The sequence below is a fragment of the Panthera pardus genome, unplaced genomic scaffold (assembly GCF_024362965.1).
Source record: "Panthera pardus isolate Hobbes unplaced genomic scaffold, ASM2436296v1 HiC_scaffold_13, whole genome shotgun sequence".
NCBI lineage: Eukaryota > Metazoa > Chordata > Mammalia > Carnivora > Felidae > Panthera > Panthera pardus.
The window spans coordinates 112,440,189-112,452,488 of record NW_026526688.1 but is presented as its reverse complement, the minus strand read 5'-3'; the positions used below and the strand labels follow the sequence as shown (position 1 = coordinate 112,452,488).

At 42.3% G+C, this 12,300-nt stretch overlaps 1 long non-coding RNA gene across 1 annotated transcript; it reads left to right on the top strand.

Moving 5' to 3' along the window:
- The first annotated feature begins 6 nt into the window (after positions 1-6).
- Positions 7-7,736, top strand: LOC128776571 (uncharacterized). The gene is made up of 4 exons (XR_008421718.1): positions 7-118; positions 1,503-1,709; positions 4,500-4,704; positions 5,500-7,736. It is a non-coding gene; the product is annotated as an uncharacterized LOC128776571 (long non-coding RNA).
- Positions 7,737-12,300: the final 4,564 nt, after the last annotated feature.

Below are 12,300 nucleotides of genomic sequence, written 5' to 3'. Positions count from 1 at the left end.
ACCGAGACTAGTCAGCCGGGGAAGGCCCAGAGACTTGGCCCAGCACCGCCGGCCGGGACACCACGCCCGAGGTCAAGGCGGGTGGACCAAGCACGCTGCACCCGCTGTCCGCGCGCAGGTGGGCACGGTCGCGCACTGACCAGTGTACACGAAAGGATTGCTCTGGACGAGGTTCGGGCGTTCATAGAGTCTAGAATTTCCTCTGCTGTACCTACACTCAACAAGTTCACCCCGGGTCACGGATATCTCATTTTTTAAAATGACGAGGTTAAGGTTCCTGGCGAGCATGGTATTAAATTGCAAGGCATGGTGGTGGGGGTGGGAGGGGAAGCTACTCTCAAATTCACATTTGCTCTTAAAAATCGAAGAACACGTGAAGTTAGAGGAGTCATTTTCACTCGGAAAGTGTGTCTTACTTCTAAGCCCTGATTTTCCGATTTCTTGACTGGAGCAAGGCGTGTATTTTGGTAGCCAGCAGGGTGTTTTTGCTTCGTCCTGCCTTTGGGTGTAAGGACTATAAATATGATTCGTCTGGAAGACCAGGTGTGAAGGCTTCTGCCAGGCATACTAGACAAAGTTTGTTTTCAATTTCAAGGGCGTCCTGTTAATGTATGTTTTTGGAAAGCGTCGGAAAGCAGTCATAGGTTCCGGTTTGGTTTTCCCATCAATATTAATTTCTGCATAGGAACAAAATTCGCCCAGGCGCGCCATGAAAAAGCCCTCCCCTTTTGTCCTCAATAGAGAATAAAGTTCCTTCTAAAAGTTGTATTGCTCTTCCTCAATCAGGATACCAATTCTCTCAGTTCTAGGGAAATAAATGACTTGTTGGGAGAGCATGTGTGAAATACATACATCTTTAAAAAGCTTGGCGTTTAAAATAACCCAGGTCACCCTATAGGTGCTGGGCTTTCCCTGCATTTGGGGGCTGTCTAGAACGTGTTATGTGTTTTCTTGAATTACTCCGTGTTTTGAATTCATTTGAGTTAGCAGTAAAAACAGGCAAACAAACTTGCTCAATTTGTTTTGAGTGCTAAATCCCTTCACTTTGAAATAGCTAACAGTCGACAGATGGACTCATTTTATGGAAAGGGCTAGCCTCTTCAGCCACGAAGAAAACTGACTGAGAGATCTACATTTTAAAGTCATGTCTAACCTCTCCATAACATCCATGAAAACTCAAACTTTCTCTCTCTACCCGTTGGAGAGTCAAGACCGTTTTACTTAAAGGGAGAGAAGAGAGGAGGAACAGCTCACGTGCTGTTTTTATCTTTATTTCCCCTCTGTTCCTGAGAATTTTTATTTCTGGTTTTTGAACTCTTGCTGAATCAAGAAAATCAAATTCTTTCAACAAGTTCCACAACCGAAATCTAAAGTCACTGAAAACCAGAGAAGGTGGTCTGAGAAAGACATTTTCATCTGTATCCATCAACGATTTCTGCTGTCTCCCCACTCCCCTGAGTAATGGGTTAATGTCCTCCCCATTTTTCCTTTTCATTTTATAGAGATTAGGAGACGCTTCTAGCAGAACGACCTCCCTTCATCTGGTGGCGAAGATGAGGAATCTCATGGAAAAGTGGGAAAAGAGTGAGAAAATCAGAGACGGGAAGATTCAGAGACTTGCAGAGAGACGAAGAAAAGAGAAAGGGGCAGCTCTGGAGAGACGCGCAGATAAGCGCGTGCAACCCCCCACCCCCTTTCAAGATTCGGAGGTTTGCAAACCCGGGCTGGGATGAAGGGGCTCCGGGAAGCTCACGTTCCCCTCCCCACCCCCCCTCCTTCTGTCTGGAGTCTCGTCCGCCAGAGGCTGGTTAACCCCAGTCCCGGCCGCCTCAGACATCGCGCTGAGCTTTTGGGTCTTCGCCTCGCCCAGCGCCAGTGCAGCTGAAGTGAGCAGCTGGTGGGAAATGCTAATGGCTCCTGGAGAAATAGAAGATACAGAATGATTCTCATTCCCTCCTCGAGTGTGCGGAAGGAGCTGGACATACGTTTCACGCTCCTAATCCTTCTTTTACATTTTTAGTCATACTCCTATTAAACAACTAATTAATGCTCAGAACCACTAGGGAATACATTAGGCATGCAGCGGAGAGGCAGGGTGCTGGGGGGCTACAAACCACCGAGCTGATTTAAGACACGGATTTCAGGTTTTTCCCTCGTCAGAGCAGAAATGAAAGAGTGGGCCGTGGCGATTGTATTTAGATTCCGATTACTTCAAATTAGAAGGGGGTGGAGGGAGCGTCCGAGCAAAGCAAGCAATTCCCTGCCCGGCAGATGTAAACAAGATTGTAGCATCAAAGGTACCAGCTCCTTAAGGGCCAGATCGCCTGGGCCGGGAGCCGGGGGTGGGGAGACACTGACCTTATGTATCTGTGAATTTCAAGGATGTTACACTTTTACGTAAACAACTCCGGTGGATCTCCCGGTGATCCCCAGTGAGAGTCACTGTTCTAGAATATCTCAATTTTTTGTTGTCCTCCGGAACAATACCCCCTTTTTACTTTTCCAAACATTTAAACTATATCTAAAGGTAATAACCTTCCAGTAAGCCAACGCACTACATAATTTCTCACAGCCGTTTTTTCTGTCTTTTTTGGTCATCTAATTTAATGGTGGGAGGACACAGGGAATTAAACATATGCGTCCCCTCCCCCCCACCCCCAAATCAGCATAAGAAGAGTGGTGTTGGCTAAATGGATTCGTAGAATTTTTAGTGAGATTCTGAATTATACCCCTCCCTCTAGTATTTTCAGACGGGTGACAACTGTTAGAACAAAAATCAAAGCATAGGGAGGACAGACAATTTTGTGAGCAAAGCGGGCAAAACCGAGGACAAATTTAGGATGACCTCCGCCAACTCACTCTCACCCAAGAGTCAGGATTTGGGAAAGGTACAGTATTATTTTAGAGCCCGCCCTGACGGGGTGCGTGCTATCATTTACTTTCTTCACTTTGGATTATGATCTCAACCCAGGCAAGCAATTTCCCCAGCTCCTTATCTGACAACAAGCGAGTATGTAAATACCAATGGCTAGAGATGTTTAACTGCCTCAAACGTTATTGATTTGTTGGCGGTTTTAGAATTTCCCTCCCCAGTCCAGGTCCGGTTTCGGAATTGTCCATTCGGGCGCTTTGATCCATACCCCCGATGCTACAATACAATAATTGTTTTTGGTTTTTTTTTTTTTTTTTTTAAGGAATTAAGATGAACCAATTGATTTGCATATAAATTAAAATTACTATGCGTTGCCTATTCCTGTGTTTTATAATCATTTCGAAATTAGTACTTAACCACTCGAGCTAAAAGAATATATAAATGTCTGTATTGACTCACTAATGAATTACCTAATTAAAACGTCCCGGGGATGCTGGGCTCTGGAAAGATTGTTAAACCGAGACATATTAGGGAAGGGATGAATATTGGAAGGGTAACAGACCAGTGTCTGGAACTCAGAACAGAGTTTCCGGTGATTGCAAGCGTTAATTTTGGAGCATTGGTTCTTTCCTGTGGGTAATGATTTTGTGCTTGCTTGTAAATAAATGAGTTAGAAGGAGCGCTCTGGTGGCCGCGGTCACTCAGGCCCTTTGCTCTGGCAGAGACTGTTCAGCCCTAACCCAGCAGTGCTAAATCCTGGGAGAAGCTGGGCCAGCCCCGGAGGTGTGTGGACCCGCTGGCCGCCTGGCCAGTCTTCCCCTCTCCTCCTGCCTAGCGGACCGGCTGGCCAGCTGCGGCAGCGCGCTCTCAGCGCGCTCGGAGAGCTGGAAATACAGCCGACATTTAATAGATATGCTAACTGAGCACTTACCTTCGTCCTGAGAATAAGAATAAAAGGTAGCTCTTCTTAAGAGAGGCGGTGCAAAGGCACGCTAGGAGTTCAGAAAAGGCTGGCGGCGGGAAATCTGTAGCCTGGGGGCTCGCCAACAACCCCTTTCATTTCAAGCACTTATTGATTTGCTGTTGTCATCTTTGGCGACGCAGAAGGACACTTGAAAGAATTTCTGATGGGGCTCTGATCTGAGAAAGGAGGTGACCTGCCCAGGCTCTCACCAAATTCTTAATTACCACATCAACTGCTTTTTTTTTTTTTTTTTTTTTTATCCCCCCACCCCCACCTCCTTCCCCCTTGGCAACTGAGTTTGCTTCTTCTTAACTTTTTAATTATTCAGAAACTTCCTTACCTTTCATTGGTTTCCCTTTTGCAGCAGTTTTCCATCCGCGTCTCTCCCCACCACCTTTCCTGTGGTAGGGTCTGTGTATTGATCCTTCTGACCTTTGGCACATCTGGGCCTTCCAAAATCTCTCAATCTTTTCAAATTTGAGGATGGAAGACTCCACCCTCTCCACAACGTGCACACACTCAGAGTTAGGAAGACTAACACAGACTGCCCTCCAACTCAGGGGTCTAACAGATGTTCCCTTTTCAGTTGTCTCTTGAAATCTGAAATGCCTGCCTGATTTTAACTCGGATACCCCTCTCTCGCCCATTCCTTTTCCAAATCAGTTGGAACATGTGTGCAAATGTGCCCACAGCATCTCCACCTACATTCTTTACCAAACTGGGAATAAAGAGGAAGGAACTAATGCAGTAGATTGGGATAGAGATTGCATCAGGAATCAGAACCCCCAATTTCAGGATTCCTCAGTCCGCTCTGGCCATCTTCTGCACTGAATCATTTCAAGTGGGAGGCCCACAGGGACCAAAACAGGTAAGGCCACAGTAAAACACAGAATCGTTTCAGGATTATTTCATTCAAATGCAAGTGATGACTCGGAGTTTTATTTATGACCGTATGGTTTTAGTACATGCAGAATTGGACAGGAAAGGGTATGTCAACATGGTTATTGGTGTTGGGGAGGATAATAAATACCTTGGGATCATCAGTGAGAAAAAGACCCCCAAAGTCTACAATGGTTTTACTTCATTTATAATAGGAATTGAGACACAAACGGCTTTATATATTTTATGTAGTTTGACTAATCTGAATTTCCATCAAAAGTAGCTACACGGAATTTCTTTTAATTTCTGATAGCAATTTCGGAAAGTAAAGCCATCGAGAGACACCCTGAACTGGGTAAAGCCTTTGGGTTGACTGCTTTTGTAAGTTCAGGAGTATAGTATTATTTTTGTTTTAGATAATCTGCGAGGGTTTGCAAGTCTTTAACAGACTTCACTTAACAGACATCATTGTTTGAGTCTACATTCATTATAGGAAAAGTCCAGTTACTGTGCTGATTTTAAAATGGCCTTTCTGCTGGCATAATCTTGGTTTTCAAATAAAAATTTTTAGTTTAATTTATAGACCTCCCGGTTTTCACTTCAGAACTTCCATTTCGATTGTTACGACAAATAATTTGTAGTACTCTATGTATTCCCTTTACCTTTCAGGGAAGTGCGTTGGGTTTCATCATTACCACTGCCATAAACAACAAACTCTAAAAGCTAAGCTCTTTCCTGTAGAATAATCGGTACTTGAAATGCTTTATTCAACACCATCCTATAGATCTACCTGGTAAACTTCCTTGGAATTTCTAGCAAGAGTTTGCAGCAACTGGACCACCTCTCTCACAGAAAATATTCTCTCTGATGGGCTCTCATTTCTGGAGGAATGGATTTTAGAGCAATGGAGGAGGATGGGGACCTTGGAAGTTGCAGCTGGAACAAGCCAGAATTCAGTGAAGTGACTGATGCAGGGCTCAGATCTCCCATCCTGCATTTCTCTTTAATTGGAGCACTGACACCCCCCTCCCCCCACCCCAAACACACACACACACAGTGGGATCCTGAAGCACTTGATGTGTACGTGGATTGTCCCCTTGTAGTCTTCACCATGTGGTTTTATAGAAGGTCTCTGGTTCCATGGTGTTTTTTAGTTGTAGCTCTCCTACTTATCATAATCTCAGTGTTTAGGTTTTGGTGTCCGGAGGTGAAAGCTGCTGTGTTCATAAGCTGTGACATACAGAAGAGCTGGGACAAGTGAGGACTCATCACAACTCAAATTCAGATGTGTTTCAATGGCTCTGGCTGCGTAAAAAGTCTGGCAGTCCTTCCAGCTCCCCCAGCTTTCTACTCTAAACTTTGTATGGACCATGAGAGAAAGCCTCTGGCTAATGAGGTATGCCGAAGTCTGGGTTGAAGAAATAATAGCATTTGTATTGAGAACAAAGTGACCACAAAGTGTAGACAGTATGGGTCTACGTTAGTGATAACGATAATAACTAATATTTATGGGCTGCTTAGTTTATTCAGCAATTATGCCAAGCAGTTTTGTATTGATCATCACATTCATTCCTTACAACAACATTATGAGGTAGGCAACTGTCATTTTACAAATGCGGGGGCAGTGAGGTTTGGAGTGATTATGTCGTGGGCCCGAGGTCATCTAGCTTCTAACCACTGGTGTGCAGAATGAGTGGGAAATTACTTTAGATCACATAGGTGGTAAGTAGCAGAGTCGGAATTTGAATCTAGATGTGTCTACCTCCAAATATTAACTAGTGCACTGAACTGGTGGTGACCATAACTACAGGGTTAGAATCCTCTGGAGAAAGAAATATAGAATGTCCATGTGGAAGATTTGAAAAAAAACGAGAGGAAAATGCAGAGATAAGAAAAGCAAATATATTACATGGGGGATGGAGAAAGTCAGAAATGTTTTACCTGCTAGAGAGAAGGAAAGGGAAATGATTGAATTAAAGAGAACAGAAAAACCAAGCTCTACTATTTGTCCTGGGCGGGTCATTCTAGAAAAGAGAAGGTAAATTCAGGGATCATTCTGAACAGTAGGAAAATTAATGCTCAGATTGTCAGGTTGACCTAAGCCCAGTATAAGAGCTCGGAAATCTAGTTTACAAGAACTCTTTCCTAGATACTCCCAGGGAGAATAAGATGTTGAAATTGAGGTTTGAGTAGTTTTATCTTGAAACCGAAGAGAAATGCGAGTAAGGACTGAGTGACAAGGACATCCACATTGTAAAAACATGCAAATGGAGTGAGGAGCAAAATGTAGAAAACCTGTTAGGAATCTGGTTATTGTGCTAAACCACGCTGAACTCAAAGGAGAAATGAAATTTTACCTATCTTTACCTACCTGTCTAGTTTGCACCCTCATGCCTTTGTTATTATAGTAAAGTCATTTGAAATTTTAAGGAAGATGACTTCTCGTGCTGAAGAAGAAACCCTGGGTAGATGGGTGTCAGGAGACAAAGGGGAAAGATAATGATCCCAAGGACACAGTCTGTTGGTAGCAATGCTGGACCGTATACTAGTTGTTGATGGTAGAATGTGAGCCAGGGAAGAATGCCAGGGAACCTTCTACAAGGTCCCTTTCATCACAGCAGACCAGTTACTTACTGATCCAAAAGGTTGTTCCCAATTCAAGTTTGTCTCATTGTCAAAAATGATTTAAAATTGGCTCATTTTGACCTTTTCCAGAAGGGAAAGATAAATGTAAGTTGATGTGTAGCTTCCCAATTTTATGAAGCACAGGAGAAGAAGAAATGGGAGAATCAATACAGTTTCCTGTTTTCTGGCAAAAATTCTTATTTCTTTGTGTGATGTGAGTAAGGTAGCATGAGGAGTGGTTCGTATAATGAAAAATGGTAGTTGAGTGTATTTTAAACTTTCTTTAAAAAAATTAAAAAAAATTTTTTTTTAATGTTTATTTATTTTTGAGACAGAGGGACAGAGCATGAACAGGGGAGGGTCAGAGAGAGAGGGAGACACAGAATCGGAAGCAGGCTCCAGGCTCTGCGCTGTCGACACAGAGCCTGATGTGGGGCTCGAACTCACAGACCATGAAATCATGACCTGAGCCGAAGTCGGAGGCTCAACCGACTGAGCCACCCAGCTGCCCCTAAAATTTTTTTTAACGTTTATTTATTCTTGAGAGAGAGAGAATGGCAAACTGACAGACAGAATGTGAGCAGGGGAGGAGCAGTGAGAGAGGGAGACACAGAATCTGAAGCATGCTCCAGGCTCTGAGCTGTCAGCACAGAGCCTGACACGGGGCTTGAACTCACAAACCATGAGATCATGACCTGAGCTGAAGTCGGACGCTTAACCAACTAAGCCACCCAGGCGCCCCTATTTTAAACTTTTTCTTAATGTTTATTTTTTTATTGAGAGAGAAAGAAAAAGAGAGCAGGGGAGGGGCGGAGAGAGAGAGAGGGAGAGAGAGAGAATCCCAAGCAAGCTCCGCACTGTAGGCCCAGAGCCCGATGCGGGGCTGGAATTCACAAACCTGGAGATCATGACCTGAGCTGAGATTAAGAGTTGGATGCCTAACTGACTGAGCCACCCAGGCACCCCTATTTTAAAGGGCTCTCAATCTGTGCTGTCACACAATCTCTTGAGAATTCTATGGTATTTTTGAAAGTAAAGTTTGAGGGCACACACTGTCTTATTTTCCATCTCTATCCCATGGATCTCATAGTTAGCACTTTTCTAAATGTGCAGGACAAATTAGGATCCAGGGGTGCCTGGGTGGCTCAGTTGGTTAAGCGTCAGACTTTGGCTCAAGTCCAGATCTCACGGTTCATGAGTTTGTGCCCCGTGTCGTGCTCTGTGCTGACAGCTCAGAGCCTGGAGCCTGCTTCGGATTCTGGGTCTCCCTCTCTCTCTGCCCCTCCCCTGCTCATGCTCTGTCTCTATCTCTCTCTCAAAAAAAAAAAAAAAAAAAAAAATTAAAAAAAAATTAAAAAAAGAGAAATTAGGATCAATATACAATAAGAATTGGAAAGGATCTGGAGGGTGACCCCCTCTCTCACCTTATGTTGAAATCTAGGAAGATAGTCAGTTACACTTTTCAACAAAGAGCCCCCTGAGGACCCTTCATAATTCATTCTGTATATCTTGTCTATTGACTGAACTCCCATTACTGAATAAAATGATGTCATGTCAAATAGCTCCAATTAATAGAAGGGATTTCTGGGGCGACTGGGTGGCTCAGTTGGTCAAGGGTCTGACTTTGGCTTGGGTCATGATCTCACCATTCATGAGTTCGAGTCCCTCATCGGGCTCTCTGCTGTCAGCACAGAGCCTGCATCAGATCAGATCCTCTGTCCCTCTCTCTCTCTGCCCTTCCCCAGCTCGCGCTCACTCTCAAAAAGAAAAATAAACATTAAAAAAAAATAGAGGGCATCTCTTCCAGAGTCTTTTAAATATTTCATATGTCTTTTGCCCTCAAAAAACTGTATGAAAATACCATTAGCCTCATTTAACAGATAGAAAACAGTGTCATAGAGTCTTTTAGAGTTTTTCTCTGTTATGCAGCATGACACTGTGAGAACTAAATTAAAAACTAAGTCAGAAAATTCTGTGTTCAAGGTTTTCCTAGCAGACCCATCACTTCTTGGGGCAAGTTATTATCTTTCTGTCTGAGTAAAGTCCACATTTGATTGTAACTCTATCTGTCCTTCTGTTTGTCTGCCTGTGAGTAGTTTATCTTTTAATCCATCAATTTATCTCCTTGCTAGTTTTCTAATACACCATAAGTTAACCAATGTTGATAAAATTTCACCCTTACTATGAGAGCTACTTGAGCAGATTGAGATGGTTGTCATATTTTTCAAATATTACATGTAGCTAACAGTGCTGTTGCTGTTTAAGTGCCATGATTTCATTCTTATCTTGAAATTGTACACATACCACACCTTCTGTCATGAGGGGTCAGCCTCCACTTATTAGCGCTTTTGATATTTACACTGTCTCTTGGGAGGATGTTGGATCATTTGTTTATGTCACTCTTGAAGTTGTAATAACTACCTTTTTGTTCAGACAGGTGTATTTAGTGTGTTTCCCAAGCCCAACTTCCAAGAAACTAAAATCACTGACTCACTGAAAGATGTTTAAATGTCCTGCTGGAGTAATCCTGGAACAAGTATGGTTTTCCATCATTGTCCTTATCTGAGTGTAAATATACACAAATTCACGTATGGCAACTTTTTTTTCCCACCTGAATATGTGAAAAAGTCCCTTTTCCTGCAGGCAATTTATGAATCAAAAGCAATAGGATTCTTACTTTTTAAAAATTTTTTTTTATTTTTTATGTTTGCCCTCTGTATTCTCCCCTGAAGTATCTAGTCTTTTCTCTCAAGGATGCATTTATGGAGAATATTCTGTATTCTCTTCCTTTCCCACAGGAGAGGTACTGTGAGTTGTAGGAGTTAAAACTGTATTCTTATAGCTCTTTATTCTTTTTTGCCACCGTTGACAACTCCTCCCTCTTTCCCCAAAGCATTAATGTCATTCTACTGGTTTCTGATTTGCAAAAATCAAGTAGGATCTACAAAAGTCAATAAAAATGAAAGTAATGTTTTTCATCTTGAAAGATTTATTTATTTTCTTCTTATGTGTTAGAAAGGGCACACAGATCATAGATGCTTTCCTCATTCTCCACCTTCTCCAAGTACATGGGAATGTGTTGAACAGAGAGAGAGAAAAAAAAAATCAAGAAAGGAAAAAGAATGAATGAATTAAAATGAGAACAAAAAGCAGAGTCAGGGTCTAGGATTGTGGTTCAACCAGATGATTCAGTTAATTTAGTAGGTTCACTTTGTGGTCATTTGTTAAGCCGAGTTCTGGATGATGGAAACAATATTTCTAAATCTTTAATGGGCATAAGCTGAGTTAAAAAAAAAGACTGACTGAATCTTTTAATTATATTGAAATGATCACAGAAAAATCAAAGAAGAGAGAGATGGTTATACTGATGTGCCTGGTTGGGGGAAGATGAGAGTAGGATGGTTTGCAGATTAATTTTAGGAGACTTTTTTTTTTTAAAGAATTTTTTTTAACGTTTATTTATTTTTGAGAGAGAGAGAGAGAGACAGACAGACCGAGTGTGAGTGGGAGAGGAGCAGAGAGAGGGGGAGACACAGAACCCAAAGCAGGCTCCTAGCTGTCAGCACAGAGCCTGATGCAGGGCTTGAACTCGTGAGCCAGCAGATCATGACCTGAGCTGAAGTCGGACGCTCAACTGACTGAGCCACCCAGGTGCCCCAGGAGAGTGTTTTTTGAGTCTTTTGTTTCCCACATTGAATTTAAACAGTATTGCATTTTTAAATTGAAAATTTACTTCTAACTACAGGTTAAGTTAACGTCTCACCTCCCCAGTCATTTTATTATAATCATTTGTATTGTAAGAAATTTTGTGATTTGGCTTAAATGTTGCTATCTTATATTTTTTCCTTTAAACATATCTTTTGGAGGTTTGTAAACACTGGGAAAGTACATTATTTCCAGGTCCCTCCAAGGATTATTTCACTGAAAAGCTACAAGCCAATCAGTGAGCTTATCCTGACCTCAAAGGGCTCCCAGGATTTGAAGGAAGGCAGGGGTGAGAGTTTAGTTCAGGTTCAAGGCTGTTGTCACTTTGCTTTACCACCAAACCAGCAGACCAGAGTCTCCCATAAGTAAGGGTATTTGTGAGAGTTCCTCAAAAGAGGATACATCCCAGAAGTTCCAAATTTGGGGGCCATATAGTATAGCCCATGAGGAATGAGGAGTCTGCCAGGGCAGAGGAACTTGAGCCATGATGCTGTGGTAGAAGCAGTGGGGCCCTCAAATTATCTCCTTATTACCATGTCTAAGAGTCTTTACTGCCCCCTATGAACTTATTTCTGTATTCTACTTGTTACTGGATCATTGGCTTCTGCCTACCTGGCTAGGACCTATAGATAGTGAAGGACAAAGACATATGTGGGGCTGAGGAATAGAGGGAAAACAACAAAAATAAACATTTCTTTGTGAAATGAAAAAAATTCAATTATCTCTAAAATAAGATGAATTACTGATCTGGATAAAATTCATTGATTTTAATTGATTTATTATGTCTGATTTCCTACCTCACATTATAAGCAGATATCTGAAAACTAAGAAATTGACATAAATTAGACCTTCAAAACAACTGATATTCAACGGGTCTGTGATATAATAGCCGCATTTATTTATTTATTTATTTATTTATTTTACTATTAGGTGTTAGTTGATAAACATTACTGTTGAGCTGAAAAAATATCTCACTGTTTTGGAAGTCACTGATGGTGGTTTTCATTCTTTTTTTTTCTTTTCCTTTTTTATTTTTGTTAAATGTTTATTTATTTTTGAGAGGGAAAGAAAGAGACAGAGCGTGGGTGGGGGAAGGGCACAGAGAGCGGGAGACACAGAATCAGAAGCAGGCTCCAGGTTCTGAGTTGTCAGCACAGAGCCCCACGCAGGGCTCGAATTCATCAACTGCGAGATCATGACTTGAGCTGAAGTCCAACACTTAACCGAGTCGGACGCTTAACCGACTGAGCCACCC